The sequence below is a fragment of the Monodon monoceros genome, unplaced genomic scaffold (assembly GCF_005190385.1).
Source record: "Monodon monoceros isolate NGI ecotype Baffin Bay Population unplaced genomic scaffold, NGI_Narwhal_1 Super_Scaffold_4, whole genome shotgun sequence".
Classification (NCBI taxonomy): Eukaryota; Metazoa; Chordata; class Mammalia; order Artiodactyla; family Monodontidae; genus Monodon; species Monodon monoceros.
In genome coordinates, this window is record NW_021703781.1 from 50,085,219 (window position 1) to 50,101,906 (window position 16,688).

Consider the following 16,688-nt stretch of genomic DNA (forward strand, 5'->3'; position numbering starts at 1 on the left):
TTTTTTTTTTTTTTTTTTTTTTTTTTTTGTGGTAAGCAGGCCTCTCGCTGTTGTGGCCTCTTCCGTTGCGGAGCACAGGCTCCAGATGCGCAGGCTCAGTGGCCATGGCTCACGGGCCCAGCCGCTCCACGGCATGTGGGATCTTCCTGGACCGGGGCACGAACCCGTGTCCCCTGCATCGGCAGGCGGACTCTCAACCACTGCGCCACCAGGGAAGCCCCTGCACATTTTTTGATTAGATTGTTTGTTTTTCTCATATTGAGCTGCATGAGCTCTTTATATATTTTGGAGCTTAATCCTTTGTCCGTTGATTCATTTGCAAATATTTTCTCCCATTCTGAGGGTTGTCTTTTCGTCTTGTTTGTAGTTTCCTTTGCTTTGCAAAAGCTTTTAAGTTTCATTAGGTCTCATTTGTTTATTTATTTTGTTTATTTCCATTACTCCACGAGGTGGATCAAAAAAGATCTTGCTGTGATTTATGTCAAAGGGTGTTCTTCCTATGTTCTCCTCTAAGAGTTTTATAGTGTCTGGTCTTACATTTAGGTCTCTAATCCATTTTGAGTTTATTTTTGTGTATGGTGTTAGGAAGTGTTCTAATTTCATTCTTTTACATGTAGCTGTCCAGTTTTCCCAGCACCACTTATTGAAGAGGCTGTCTTTTCTCCACTGTATATCCTTGCCTCCTTTGTCATAGATTAGTGGACCATAGGTGCGTGGGTTTATCTCTGGGCTTTCTATCCTGTTCCATTGATCTATATTTCTGTTTTTGTGCCAGTACCATATTGTCTTGATTACTGTAGCTTTGTAGTATAGTCTGAAGTCAGGGAGCTTGATACCTCCAGCTCCGTTTTTTTCCCTAAAGGCCACATTGGCTATTCGGGTCTTTTGTGTCTCCATACAAGTTTTAAGATTTTTTGTTCTACTTCTGTAAAAAATGCCACTGGTAATTTGATAGGGATTGCACTGACTCTGTAGATTGCTTTGGGTAGCATAATCATTTTCACAATATTGACTCTTCCAATCCAAGAACATGGTATATCTCTCCATCTGTTTGTGTCATCTTTGATTTCTTTCATCAGTGTCTTATAGTTTTCTGAGTACAGGTCTTTTACCTCCTTAGGTAGGCTTATTCCTAGGTATTTTATTCTTTTTGTGGCAATGGTGAATGGGATTGTTTCCTTCATTTCTCTTTCTGATCTTTCATTGTTAGTGTATAGGAATGCAAGAGATTTCTGTGCATTAATTTTGTATCCTGCAACCTTACCAAATTCATTGATCAGCTCTAGTAGTTTTCTGGTGATATCTTTAGGATTCTCTATGTATAGTACCATGTCATCTGCGAACAGTGACAGTTTTACTTCTTCTTTTCCTATTTGGATTCCTTTTATTTCTTTTTCTTCTCTGATTGCCATGGCTAGGACTTCCAAAACTATATTGAATAATAGTGGCGAGAGTGGACATCCTTGTCTCATTCCTGATCTTAGAGGAAATGCTTTCAGTTTTTCACCATTGAGAATGATGTTTGCTGTGGGTTTGTCGTATATGGCCTTTATTCTGTTGAGGTAGGTTCCCTCTATGCCCACTTTCTGGAGAGTTTTTATCATAAATGGGTGTTGAATTTTGTCAAAAGCTTTTTCTGCATCTATTGAGATGATCATATGGTTTTTATCCTTCAATTTGTTAATATGGTGTATCACATTGATTGATTTGCGTATATTGAAGAATCTCTTGCATCCCTGGGATATATCCCACTTGATCATGGTGTATGATCCTTTTAATGTGTTGTTGGATTCTGTTTGCTAGTATTTTGTTGAGGATTTTTACATCTATATTCATCAGTGATATTGGTCTGTAATTTTCTTTTTGTGTAGTATCTTTGTCTGGTTTTGCTGTCAGGGTGATGGTGTCCTCATAGCATGAGTTTGAGAGTGTTCCTTCCTCTGCAATTTTTGGAAGAGTTTGAGAAGGATTGGTGTTAGCTCTTCTCTAAATGTTTGATAGAATTCACTCATGAAGCCATCTGGTCCTGGACTTTTGTTTGTTGGAAGATTTTTAATCACAGTTTCAATTTCATTACTTGTGATTGGTCTGTTCATATTTTCTATTTCTTCCTGGTTCAGTCTTGGAAGGTTATATCTTTCTAAGAATTTGTCCATTTCTTCCAGGTTGTCCATTTTATTGGCATAGAGTTGCTTGTAGTAGTCTCTTAGGATGCTTTGTATTTCTGCAGTGTCTGTTGTAACTTCTCCTTTTTCATTTCTAATTTTATTGATTGGAGTTCTCTCCCTCTTTTTCTTGAGAGTCTGGCTAATGGTTTATCAATTTTGTTTATCTTCTCAAAGAACCAGCTTTTAGTTTTATTGATCTTTGCTATTGTTTTCTTTGTTTCTATTTCATTTATTTCTGTTCTGATCTTTATGAATTCTTTCCTTCTACTAACTTTGGGTTTTGTTTGTTCTTCTTTCTCTAGTTTCTTTAGGTGTAAGATTAGATTGTTTATTTGAGATTTTTCTTGTTTCTTGAGGTAGGTTGTATTGCTATAAACTTCCCTCTTAGAACTGCTTTTGCTGTGTCCCATAGGTTTGGATCGTCATGTTTTCATTGTCATTTGTCTCTAGGTATTTTTTGATTTCCTCTTTGATTTCTTAAGTGATCTCTTAGTTATTTAATAACGTATTGTTTAGCCTCTGTATGTTTGTGTTTTTTACATGTTTTCCCTGTAATTGACTTCTAATCTCATAGCATTGTGGTCGGAAAAGATGCTTGATATGATTTTAATTTTCTTAAATTTACCAAGCTTGATTTGTGACCCAAGATGTGATCTATCCTGGAGAATGTTCCATGAGCACTTGAGAAGAAACTGTAACCTGCTGTTTTTGGATGGAATGTGCTATAAATATCAATTAAATCTGTCTGGTCTATTGTGTCATTTAAAGCTTGTGTTTCCTTATTAATTTTCTTTCTGAATGATCAGACCATTGGTGTAAGTGAGGTGTTAAAGTCCCCCACTATTATTGTGTTACTGTCAATTTTCTCTTTTATAATTCTTAGCAGTTGCCTTATGTATTGAGGTGCTCCTATGTTGGGTGCATATATATTTATAATTGTTATATCTTCTTCTTGGATTGATCCCTTGATCATTATGTAGTGTCCTTCCTTGTCTCTTGTAACATTCTTTATTTTAAAGTCTATTTTATCTGATATGAGTATTGGTACTCCAGCTTTCTTTCGATTTCCATTTGCATGGAAATATCTTTTTCCATCCCCTCACTTTCAGTCTGTATGTGTTCCTAGGTCTGAAGTGGGTCTCTTGTAGACAGCATATATATGGGTCTTGTTTTTGTATCCATTCAGCAAGCCTGTGTCTTTTGGTTGGAGCATTTAATCCATTCACATTTAAAGCAATTATTGATATGTATGTTCTTATTACCATTTTTTTAATTTTTATCGGTTTGTTTTTGTAGGTCCTTTTCTTCTCTTTTATTTCCCACTTAGAGAAGTTCCTTTAGCATTTGTTGTAGAGCTGGTTTGGTGGTGCTGAACTCTCTTAGCTTTTGCTTGTCTGTAAAGCTTTTGATTTCTCCATCAAATCTGAATGAGATCCTTGCTGGGTAGAGTCATCTTGGTTGTTGGTTCTTCCGTTTCATCACTTTAAGTATATCATGCCACTCCCGTCTGGCTTGTAGAGTTTCTGCCGAGAAATCAGCTGTTAACCTTATGGGAGTTCCTTTGTATGTCTTTTGTCATTTTTCCCTTGTTACTTTCAATAATTTTTCTTTGTCTTTAATTTTTGTCAATTTGATTACTGTGTGTCTCGGTGTGTTTCTTCTTGGGCTTATCCTGCCTGTGACTCTCTGCACTTCCTGGACGTGGGTTGCTATTTCCTTGCCCATGTTAGGGAAGTTTTCAACTATAATCTCTTCAAATATTTTCTTGGGTCCTTTCTCTCTCCCTTCTCCTTGTGGGACCCCTATAATGTGAACATTGTTGTGTTTAATGTTGTCCCAGAGGTCTCTTAGGCTGTCTTCATTTCTTTTCATTCTTTTTTCTTTATTCTGTTCCGCAGCAGTGAATTCCACCATTCTGTCTTCCAGGGCACTTATCCGTTCTTCTGCCTCAGTTATTCTGCTACTGATTCTTTCTACTGTATTTTTCATTTCAGTTATTGTATTGTTCATCTCTGTTTGTTTGCTCTTTAATTCTTCTAGGTGTTTGTTCTTTAATTCTTCTAGGTCTTTGTTAGATATTTCTTGCATCTTCTTAATCTTTGCCTCCATTGTTTTTCCGAGGTCCTGGATCATCTTCACTATCATTATTCTGAATTCTTTTTCTGGAAGGTTGCCTATCTCCACTTCATTTAGTTGTTTTTCTGGGATTTTATCTTGTTCCTTCATCTGGTACAGAGTCCTCTGCCTTTTCATTTTGTCTATCTTTCTGTGAATGTGGTTTTCCTTCCATAGGCTGTAGAATTGTAGTACTTCTTGCTTCTACTCTAGTTCAGCCTATTCTTACTCTCCATCCCAAGGGTGAACTGCTTTCAGATCAATCACTTTTGGCTTTAGGTCAAACGTAGTGTTTTGGTAGCTATCTCCCTTTTTAGCTTAGTATCCCCTTGCATTCTGCTAAACCCTTGTTTTCTCTCCATCTCTTTTTTCCTTTCCCTTCTATTCAGCACTCTTGGTGAATATTCCCCTTTTCCAGTTTCTCTCAATCCCCACATCCTAAATGGTATATGGAAAAAAGCATGAACATTGAGGGCAGAAAGACTTAGTTTTTAACTACCTTTTAAAATGGGGGGGGGGTTCCCTGGTGGCGCAGTGGTTAAGAACCCACCTGCCAATGCAGGGGACATAGGTTCAAGCCCTGGTCCGGGAAGATCCCACATGCCACGGAGCAACTAAGCCCATGCACCCCAACTACTGAGCCTGCACTCTAGAGTCCGTGAGCCACAACTACTGAGCCCACGTGCCACAACTACTAAAGCCTGCATGCCTAGAGCCCGTGCTCCACAAGAGGAGCCACCACAATGAGAAGCCCGCACACCACAACGAAGAGTAGCCCCTGCTCACCGCAACTAGAGAAAGCCCACGTGCAGCAACGAAGACCCAATGCAGCCAAAAATAAGTAAATAAAAAAAGAAAATGAGGATAACAATTCTTACCTGTTAGTGATATGGTGTATAGCACCTGGCATGCAAAAGGTGTGGTAAAATTAAGAAACAGTCCCTCCTTCTTTATGGTAAATAGTTTCAAGACCTTCTGTGAGGGTATTTTCATAGTTCTTCCACTTTCTCTTTTCCAATCTTTATTCTTGTCAGTTCATTCATTTACCCTTTTATTAATTCACTTATGTAACAAATATTAACTGGCCTCTTACTCTCTATCAGCCAGTGTCAGGGCATGAGAACGAGAAAATGATACCATCCCTGCCCTTGTTGGGCTTTGGTCTACTAGTGGGAAGCAGATATTAATCAAAGAACCATACAAATAAATGTAAAGGTTTCTAATTCTAAAACGTTTTGTTGTAATTAGTGCCAAAAAAGAGAGTATACAGTGTTAAGACCTATTATATTAATAATAGGGGGATGTTGTGGCCTCATCAGAGAGGTCATAGGAGGCTTTTACTAAAGAAATGATGACTGAGCTGAGATCTGAAGGAAAGAGGAATTAACTCTGTGCGTGTGTGTGTGTGTGTGTGTGTGTGTGTCTGTGTGTGGTGGTGGTCATGATTAGAATTTTTAGCAAATGGAAACAGCATATGCAAAGCCCTGTGATCCAAGGGAGCAGAGGCTTATTACTGGTCAGTTTGCTCTCCCTTGCTTTTTCTTTTTTTCTTCTTACTTTCTTCCATTCTTTCTTTTCTTTCTTTCCTCCCTTCCCTTATTTCTTTCGTATTCTTTTAATGCAGAGAGTTAACACCTTCCTCAGTTCTTGACACATTATCATCATTCATCCATGCAAAGACTCTCAGTTACATTTTTTTTTTAAGATTTTTTAAAATTTATTTATTTATTTTTGGCTGCATTCAATCTTCGTTGCTGCACACAGGCTTTCTCTAGTTACAGTGAGCGGGGGCTACTCTTCGTTGCAGTGTGTGGGCTTCTCATTGCGGTGGCTTCTCTTGCTGTGGAACATGGGCTCTAGGCACGCGGGCTTCAGTAGTTGTGGCATGTGGGCTCAGTAGTTGTGCCTCACGGGCTCTAGAGCACAGGCTCAGTAGTTGTGGCGTGTGTGGGCTTAGTTTCTCCGTGGCATGTGGGATCTTCCTGGACCAGGACTCGAACCCATGTCCTCTGCATTGGCAGGTCGATTTTTAACCACTGCACCACCAGGGAAGTCCCCTGTTACATTTTTTATTTATCAGTATACTCAGTTTTATCCCCTTTTAGCAATTCCTTTCTCTCTTCCATATGCAACCATTTTAATACAAATTTTTAAAATTCATGTTCTTGAAAAAGGTATATTTGTTTTCTATGTATGTGTTATTAACTTATGTAAATGATATTGTATTATTATTCTCATTTCTTTTTCACTTGGCACTGTTTTTAACATAGTTGTTCTGTGTACATCTGTGTATACTAATCATGCTCTTTGTATATCTAATCTGTTGTTACTATTTGTTACATAGTTCTTCATCTTGGTTATTATATATTTACTCCAATTCAGGATTGTCTCCAATTCTTTTCCACCTCACACAAGAACAGCAACAACAACACTGGCACACTTTAATGAGCATCCTCTAACATATCCTCTTAGGGACGAGTGAGAAATTCCTTTGAAGGGTATAACCAGGAGTGGAATTGCCAGATCATAGGTTATGCACATACTTGATTTGACTAAGTCATGCCAGCTGGATCATCAGAATAACTCAATTATCAGAGGTTTTCTGTTTTATGATTACCTCATCCCCACTGCTCTCCAACAGAGCATCCTAGAATCTTCTATTCAATTCTATTTTCTCCTGTATCCCTTTTATTCTTAACACATCCATTGTGAGTAAGCCACTGGGGTTCTCCTTTCCCCCAGTAGCCTAGATCCAGATCCAGTTTGTCACATTCCCCTTCAGGAATTTACAACACACAGTTGTATACTAGAGATAATTGTCATCTTCTGAAGGAGGTTTCTGTTTACTTTTCCTAAACATTTAAAACTCTATGCCCATAATCTGTATACTTCTCCATGATCCCCTTTCAACTCACAAATATTTCTTAGGATTATCTAATCACTAAGGTGGACTACAAGCAGGTTGGACAAAGAAATTTTTGACTTAGTCTCAAAAGAAGAAATGTAAATGGCTAATATGGGAGTGGGGTGGGGTGGGGGAGGGAGGTCCAGCTTCATTAGTAGTACTTTTCTTTCTTTTTTTTTTAAATAAATTTATTTATTTATGGCTGCATTGGGCCTTCGTTGCTGCGCTTGGGCTTTCTCTAGTTGCAGCGAGTGGGGGTTACTCTCCATTGCGGTGTGCGGGCTTCTCGTGGTGGCTTCTCTTGTTGCAGAGCACGGGCTCTAGGCACGTGGGCTTCAGTAGTTGTGGCACGTGGGCTCAGTAGTTGTGGCTCACGGGCTCTAGAGCACTGGCTCAGTAGTTGTGGCCCACAGGCTTAGCTGCTCCACAGCATGTGGGATCTTCCCGAACCAGGGCTTGAACCCGTGTCCCCTGCATTGGCAGGCAGATTCTTAACCACTGTGCCACCAGGGAAGTCCAGTAGTACTTTTCAAAGAAAAGTAGTTAGAAATAATTAAGAGAAGTCCTTTTACTGATATAAAGTTGGGGAGTTTTTTAAAGAGATATAATCTATCTTTGGTGAGGTTTCAGGAAGATGGGCGCTTACACACAATGCTGGTAGGGAATGTAAAACTGTACAACCTTTTCACAAAGCAATTTGAAAATGTATATCAAAGGACCAAACAGTGACTTCACAGTGCAGAAAACTGGAAGGCATCATCTTGACTAAATTATTAAAGTTAATATCACAAGTATTGGGATAAACCAGTATTATGCGCCTCCTGCTGCAATGCATGAGAACACAACATCACTTCGGTAGTATTCTTACTAAAAATGTATAACCTGAATTGAATTATGAGGAAACAATGAAACCAAACCTAAACTGAGGGATCTTATAAAACAACTGGCCAGTCTTCTTCAAAAGTGTCAAGGTCATTCAGAACCAGCTACATAATTTACAGAGCCCTGGTAAAATTCAAATGTGAAATTTTCAAAATTTCTTTTAAAATGATGAAGAATTTCAAGACAACAATAACAGTATTAAATCTAATGTGCAGGGCAGGGCCCTGTGCCCTGAGTTAGCCCTGAGGTCATGAAAGACAAAGAAAGACTGAGAAACTGTCCTGCATTGGAGGGGTAGAAGGAGACATGAAAACTAAAAGGAATGCTTGATCCTGCAGCAGATCAAGCACATTAGTGGGACAAAATGAAATATTTAAGTAAGGTCTGTAGATTAGGTAATAGTATGATAGCAATGTTTCTTTTTTCTTTTTTTTTTTTTTTGCGGTACGCGGACCTCTCACTGTGGTGGCCCCTCCGGCTGCGGAGCACAGGCTCCGGACGCACAGGCTCAGCGGCCATGGCTCACGGGCCCAGCCGCTCCGCGGCATGTGGGATCCTCCCGGACTGGGGCACGAACCCGCGTCCCCTGCATTGGCAGGCGGACTCTCAACCACTGCGCCACCAGGGAAGCCCCATTATTTTGATAATTGTATTGTGGTTACGTTAGATATTAATATTTGGGGAATCTCAATGAAGAGCGTATGGAAATAACTTGTGCTGTTTTTGCAAATTTTTGTTAAGTCTCAAATTATTTCAAAATAAGTAAAAGTACAAGATGTGGGAGATCAGTGGACATTGGAGTACTCACTGAAATTGTCTTGGAAAATAGAGCTTAAAGCTGGATTTTGTATACATTTATTTATTTATTTATTTTTGGCTGCATTGGGTCTTCGTTGCTACAACGAGCTTTCTCTAGCTGCAGCCAGCGGGGGCTACTCTTCGTTGCGGTGCGCGGGCTTCTCATTGCGGTGGCTTCTCTTGTTGCAGAGCGCGGGCTCTAGGTGCGTGGGCTTCAGTAGTTATGGTGCATGGGCTTCAGTAGTTGTGGCGTGTGGGCTTCAGTAGTTTTGGTGCATGGACTGCAGTAGTTGTGGTGCACAGGCTTCGTTGCTCCATGGCATGTGGGATCTTCCTGGACCAGGGCTCAAACCCGTATCCCCTGCATTGGCAGGCAGATTCCTAACCACTGTGCCACCACGGAAGTCCCAAAGCTGGGTTTTGGATAATGGATGAGAATTTAATGGATAGAAAGGAGATTTAATTGGACATAGGAAAAAAACATGTAAAGGAAAGCAAAATCTTTGGCTTTCAAGTCTAATAAAAAAATAAAATGTATATTTATATGATTTCCCCTATTATTCCATTTCTGATAAATTTTCCTCAGAAAATAGCCAAAGATATGTACAGATATTTATATACAATGAATCAAACTGCAGCAGTGTTTATAACAGTAAACAATTGGGAGACATCAAAATGTCCAATAATGGGGTTGGTTAAATAAGCTTATTTTCATCCACAGATTAGGAAACAACACAGCAAATTAAATTATCTATAAAAGAGTATTCAATTAGTATTGAATTTGATTAGTGCTGGGTAGAGGGATTGTGGCTTTTTAAAGATTTTTCTGTTTATGTTTTATTGCAAAATGGCTTCCTGTTATACTTTTGTTATCAAAATACAGACATCACTGAAAAAATGAGAAATATTTAACCTACTTCAGGTCTGGCCCCAAACGTTTCTGAAAATACTAACACTTAACAAATGTTAGTCCTCCTTATAGTGAATTTATGTAAAAACTCTCATTTGATTATAGCAGTACCAACTATTTGCAGAACAGGTCATTGTTTTTGTAAGTCTGTGCATAGTTTTTAAATGTAGGCTTGTAGATGCTTTTTTCTCCAAATGTAGCTGAATGCCCTCTTGCAGCGTAAAAAATACTTGCAACTCTTGCTTCTTCACAATTCATAGCTATGACATGTATTTGGAAGTGCTTTTCAGACTATTCTTTCAAAGAATTGCCATTTAATCAATTTTAAAATATCATAAAAGGAAGTATAAAAATCCAAAAAACTCCATCATTCTCTTTTCATATCTATCCTTTTTGACCATTATCAAGCTAGAGATGCAGATTTTATATGTCATTATAATTATGATATGCAGTTGTGTGTCTCTACCTTTTATTTAATATTATTTTGTAAAATTTCCCCATATTTCTGTATTTCTATCATTTTAATTATCTTCATAATATTTCACTGATATACCTCGTTTTTCCTACACTTCCCATATTATTGACAATTTAAGTAATTTCTAATTTTTAACTATTAAGCATTTTGTTACAGGCATCTTTTTATAGCTTTTATTTTACTCTCTTGAATTATTTCCTTATGACAGATTCCCAGGAGTAGGATTGCAGTGCCTCTTGATATGTGGTATCAGTTTGCTTCCCCAAAGGATCAGTATGCATTTCTAGAGCATCTCTTCAGTCTCTTGGTTTGTGGCTGGCCCGCTGTGGTTTACCAAACAGCAGCTGCTTTGTGATCTTACTATCATTCATTTCCCACATGTGTCTCACCCTTCTGGTTAATCTGCAATACACATATTCTCAATACTTGTTATCTAACTATAACCCACAACCTTAGTCCTAGTCACCTTCTCTTACTGGCTGAGGCTTTACCAGGCATGCATGGAATTTAAATCATTTGTGGAAGTTGAGGATGATTTCAGCAGCAATCCAAGTCACATAGGCACACAGAAGATTGTTTCACAGAACTTTATTTGGATTTTGATACCAAATTTATTCCACATCTTGTCAGCCAATTTTCAAATGGACATACTGACCACAATTTTGTTTAGTCAGTTTGTCATCAAAGACTCAGCTCTCAGATCTGTATATAGTGAGGACAACCTATAGTTATTTTATGTTTCACTAGTGCATACTCATACAAAACGAACCATCTTTAGGTTAAACGTTCATCCATGGACAATGAAATTGCATGTGTTTAAGAGTGTAAATAGGAATCAGCATCAGGCAGTTTTTGGATTATGGTCTTGAGGATCATAGATATGCTTAATCTGTTGAGTTGGGAATTTCCTGGAAACTAGACACATATTTGATAGTAGTTTTATTCACCCATTTATTCATGTATTCTTTTAATAAATGTTTATTGCCACTATGTGCTTGGCACTGTGGTTGATACTATTGCTAAGAAGGTGAACAAAACAGCCATACTCCCTCCCCTCATAGAGCTTGTAGTGTAGTGTGTGTGTGTGTGTGTGTGTGTGTGTGTACAAATGCCAACCAAATATATTTATATATATATACATATAAGACTATAGCTGTGATACTGACTACAAAGAAAAAAGGTGCTATGAAAGCATATAACTGGAGTCTAAGCAATTGGAGTGGAGATCAGAGAAGGCTTCTCTGAGGAGGTGACATTAAAACTGAGTCCTGAAAAAGCATAGGAGTTAATCAGGTTAACAAAGTGGGGAAGAGTCTTCTAGGCAGGGGGACCAACATGCACGAAGACCCTTAAGGAGAAGGGGCTGAGCACATAATTTCAGAAACAGGGAAAAGTTGATGTGAAAAATGCTGAGTGAGGAGAAAGGAAATGAGAGATGAGATTGGAGAGGCAGATAAAAATCAGCATAACACAGACCCAGGTCATCATGGAGAACAACCTAGATATAGAAGCTTGCACAAGGAGCTTTGTAGTAACTATGACAAAAAGAAGACCAACACAACAGAAGTTCAGGGAGTTTAGGAGAGAAGTGGGAGGGGAGACTAGATAGGTGGACAGACCATGAAGAGCTTTGTAGGTCATGAAAAAGATTTTGTCTCTGGCCTTAAGAGAATAGGAAGCCACTTACATTTGGATTAAGGAAGAGGAACCCTCCCAAAGAGTACTTAAAAGAAACAGCCAAAATGTAGGAGAAAAAAATAGAGACAATAGAGAAATGAAACCTAAGGAAAAAGTGTTTCTTTTAAAAAGTTGAAAGGTTAATATAAAGGTGACTAAAAAAGCAGGGCAGTGACATGATCAGATATGTGTTTATTAAAAAGTACTCCGGCAGGACTTCTTGCAGGTCCAGGGGTTAAGACTTCGCCTTCCAACGCAGGGGGTGCGGGTTCGATCCCTGGTTGGTGAGCTAAGAACCCACATGCCTCACAGCCAAAAAACCAAAACATAAAACGGAAGCAATATTGTAACAAATTCAGTAAAAACTTTAAAAATGGTCCACATTAAAAAAAATCTTAAAAAAAAAAGTACTTTGGTTGCAGCATGGGAAAATGTTTGAATGTGGCCCCAAGTGAATGTGGAGAGACCAGTTGGAGGGTAATTCTGTCACCCAGGAAAGAGATGATAGTAACTTAGTCTGGGTGGGTAGACAGAGTGTAAAGTGAGTACATTTAGAGGATATTTACATTATATCCTTAGACCTTATCCATCTTATAGCTGAAAGTTTGTAAGGGTCTCTCAGCTGTCTAATTTCAGAAGATCTGATGTAAAACATGGTGAGCTACAGTGGATAACATTGTATTATATAATTAAAAAAAAGATATTTAGGAGGGTAAAACAAACATACTTTAGTGACTAGTTGGTACATTAGCCTTCTAAGGCTGTGATAACAAACTGCCACAGATTTGGTCGTTTAAAACAATATAAATTTATTCTCTCACAATTCTGGAAACCAGAAGTCTGAAATCAAGATGTTGGCAGAGTTGGTTTCTTCTGAAGGCTCTGCAAGAGAATTCACTTCACGCCTCTCTCCTAATTGATGGCACCATCAGCAATCCTTTGGGTTCCTTTGGCTTATAGATGCCTCACTCCAATCTCCTCCTCCATCTTCACATGGCCTTCTTCCCAGTGTCTCCATGTGGAGACATGGAGACACTCCATGTCTTCTCTTCTTCTTTCTTTTTTTCCCCCACTATTTGATTTTTTTAATTTAATTTTTATTTTATATTGGAGTATAGTTGGTTTACAATGTTGTATTATTTTCAGGTGTACAGCTAAGTGATTCAGTTATACATATACATATATTCATTCTTTTTCAGATTCTTTTCCCCTGTAGGTTATTACAGAATATTAAGTAGAGTTCCTTGCACTATACAGTAGGTCCTTGTTGATTATCTATTTTGTATATAGTAGTTTGTATATGTTAAACCTGAACTCCTTATTTATCCCTCCCCAAAATATGGAACACTTCATGAATTTGCATGTCATCCTTGCACAGGGGCCATGCTGATCTGCTCTGTATCATTCCAATTTTAGTATATGTGCTGCCGAAGTGAGCACTCCTCTTTTTTCTTTTATAATGACATCCATCACACCTATTTATTAGCTCTGTTAGGAGAGGGAGTATGTCTAATCCAGGATTATCTCATTTGGGGAGCCTTATCTTAATTATATCTACAAAGACCCTTTTCTAAATAAAGTCACATTCACAGGTACTTGCGGTTAGGACTTGGATATATCTTTTGGGGGAACACAATTCAACCCACTACACCTGGATAAGGAGTAAGAAAGAGGGAGGTATTAAGGATGACTCTTGGGTTTTAGGTGTGTGAACTAAAGTACTGTCATTTGGTGAGATATGGAATATTATAATAGGAGCAGATTTGGAGAAGGCAATTATGAGTTTAGACTTGGACATATTGGGATCAAGGTGACTTTGAGACTACCAAGCAGATATATTGGGTACACAGTTGGCATATAGGACCTGGAGAAACTGAGTGGAGGGTGGTGGTATGTATTAAGATGGAGAATGCTGGAAGAAAACTAGGAAAGACTCAGTCATGTTATGTTTATGATGTCTAAAAATATCTACATGTAAGTATCAAGAAGGCATTTGGATTATAATGTTGGAGCTGTAGATAACAAATTCAAGAGTCCTCAGTTTATAGATGATCATCTAAATCATGAGATTGCCGAGGGTAAAGGGGGTTGAATAAGAAGAAAAGAGGGTTCAGAACTATTCCATTAGGAAATTTCAGCTAAAAAGGAAGAATTCTCTCTTCCCTTGAGGAGACTGAGAAGTAGTGGCCAAAGAGGTAGGAGGAAAACTAAGAGAGTATGGCAACAACAGAATAATAAAAACTGAGGAAAAAGAGTGTTTCTTTTAAAAGGCTGAAAGCCAGGTGAAAGAGTGTTTCAAATTGGAGGGAGTGATTAACAGAATGAATGCTGTTGAAAGATCAAGCAGGATAGAGACTGACATTTTTTCCTTAAATTAGGGACAGGGAAGTCATTGATGAGGGTAAAGAATTGTGGACAGAAGCTAGAATGGAGTAAATTGGGGGGGGGAGGGCAGGTGACGAGTGAGAAAATAGAGAAATCTTTAAAACGGTATTTTTTGGAAATAAACTTACAAAAAGCTATAAACATAAAATAGTACAAAGAACACATATCTTTCCCAGATTTGCCTACTGTTAACATTTTAGAAAATTTTACTGAAGTATAGTTTACAATGTTATGTTAAGCAAAGTGACTTGGTTGTCCATATATTTATTCTTTTTCACATTCTTTTCCATTATGGTTTATCACAGGATATTGAATATGTTCCCTGTGCTATGCAATAGGACCTTGTTGTTTATCCACTGTTAACATTTACTTTATCCCTTGTTCTGTGTGTGTGTGCATGCATAATTTTTTTTTCTAAATCATTTGAGGGTAAATTACGTATATCATGGCCTTTTATCCCAAATACTCTAGTGTACATTTCCTAAGAGCAGAAATATTTTCTTACAGAATATAGCAATTGTTAATTATAAATATCAATTTTTACATTGACACCTTTACTTAATACACTGTGCTGCGACTTCCCTGGTGGCGAAGTGGTTAAGAATCTGCCTGCCAATACAAGGGACACGGGTTCAATCCCTGGTCCAGGAAGATCCCACATGCCGCGGAGCAACTAAGTCCGTGCACCACAACTACTGAGCCTAAGCCTGCGCTCTAGAGCCTGCAAGCCACAACTACTGAGCCCGTGCGCCTAGAACCTGTGCACCACAACAAAGAGCAGCCCCTGCTTGCTGCAACTAGAGAAAGCCCGCGGGCAACAACAAAGACCCAACGCAGCCAAAAATAAATTAAATAAATAAATAAATTTATGGAAAAAAATATCCACTGTGCTTATGACAATTGTGTCAGATGATCTAATAAAGTCCTTCATAGAATGTTTTCCTTTTCTCTACCTAATACAAAACCCAGTTTAGGGGCAGGTATTGCATGTACTTGTCATATTGTTTTAATTTTATTTAATCTCAAGCCTGTCCACAGCTTTTATTTGCCTTCTATGATACTGCCTTTTTTTTGAAGAATAGAGTACCCCCCATTTCATTTTTTAAAATAGAATTTTCCTCATTTCAAGTTCATCTGATGATTTTGTGTGATTAGACTGAGGTTGTGCATCCTCGGCCACACTGTATCCTTCTCTGGGTATCACATCTGGAGGTGCACAATGTGTAAACATCTTTTTAAAGCAGTTCACTTGTTCAGGGAAGGAGAGAGATAGGTTATAGGTATAAGGCAGCATTTTCCAACCTTGGCTATAAATTAGAATGACTTGAGTGGCTTTTAATACTAGTGTAAAGGCTCCTCCTCCAGAGATATTGACTGAATTTGTCTTGGGTATGGCCCAGACATCAGCATTTTAAAAAAAAACTCCCTAAATGTTGCTGCTAATGTGCAGCTAAGTGAGAAAAAGTGTATGTGGGTGTTGCTGATGGTGATTTAACATGATAGAAGGTTAAGCTGTTGAATGCTATTTGGAAATCCAGTGTAACAAGAAAAAAGTTGATTAAAGAAAGAGGAGCTTTGAGGTCTTTTTTGGAGGCCTTTGTACTCTCCTTGAGTACAATTGTAGCAAAATAATAGTATGGGATAATGGTACCATTCTTCACTCTTCAATAACGAGAATTGGGTCATACACATAGAATATGACTAATTACGTGTTTTTTTTTTTTTAAAGGAAGGAAATTCTTTTTTTAAAAAAAATTTTATTTATTTTATGTTTGGCTGCGTTGTGTCTTCGTTGCTGCGCACGAGCTTTTCTCTAGCTGCGGCAAGCGGGGGCTACTCTTCGTTGCAGTGCGCAGGCTTCTCATTGCAGTGGCTTCTCATATTGCAGAGCACGGGCTCTAGGTGCGCAGGCTTCAGTAATTGTGGCACGTGGGCTCAGTAGTTGTGGCTCGTGGGCTCTAGAGTGCAGGCTCAGTAGTTGTGGCGCATGGGCTTAGTTGCTCCACAGCATGTGGGATCTTCCCAGACCAGGCTCAAACCCGTGTTCCTGCAGTAGCAGGCAGATTCTTAACCACTGTGCCACCAGGGAAACCCTAATTACATGTGTTTTGAGAATTTCTGTGAAAGTCAAATTTCTCAGAAATGTAAGAATCCAAGTATACCAATAGTTTTTCATATTTTAATATTAATTAATATTAATTAATATTTTACAGCAGAGATTAAGAATATGCCTTCTCATCATAATGATTTCATCTGATTTATAGGACTGTACCAGGATATATTATTTATGCCTGAGTTGTAGTAATGTAATATGGTATCAAAAGATTTTGATGTCAGACCCTTAAGGACCACAGAAAGGATATGCTACACCTT

At 38.4% G+C, this 16,688-nt stretch overlaps 1 protein-coding gene and 1 non-coding gene across 2 annotated transcripts in view; one reads left to right on the forward strand and one right to left on the reverse strand.

The window, feature by feature from the left end:
- The window catches only part of TBC1D12 (TBC1 domain family member 12), a 124,963-nt gene that overhangs the window by 8,618 nt on the left and 99,657 nt on the right, over nucleotides 1-16,688 (forward strand). The window lies entirely within an intron of this gene.
- On the reverse strand, nucleotides 13,264-13,370 carry LOC114883492. Its single transcript, XR_003790590.1, has one exon. It is a non-coding gene; the product is annotated as a U6 spliceosomal RNA (small nuclear RNA).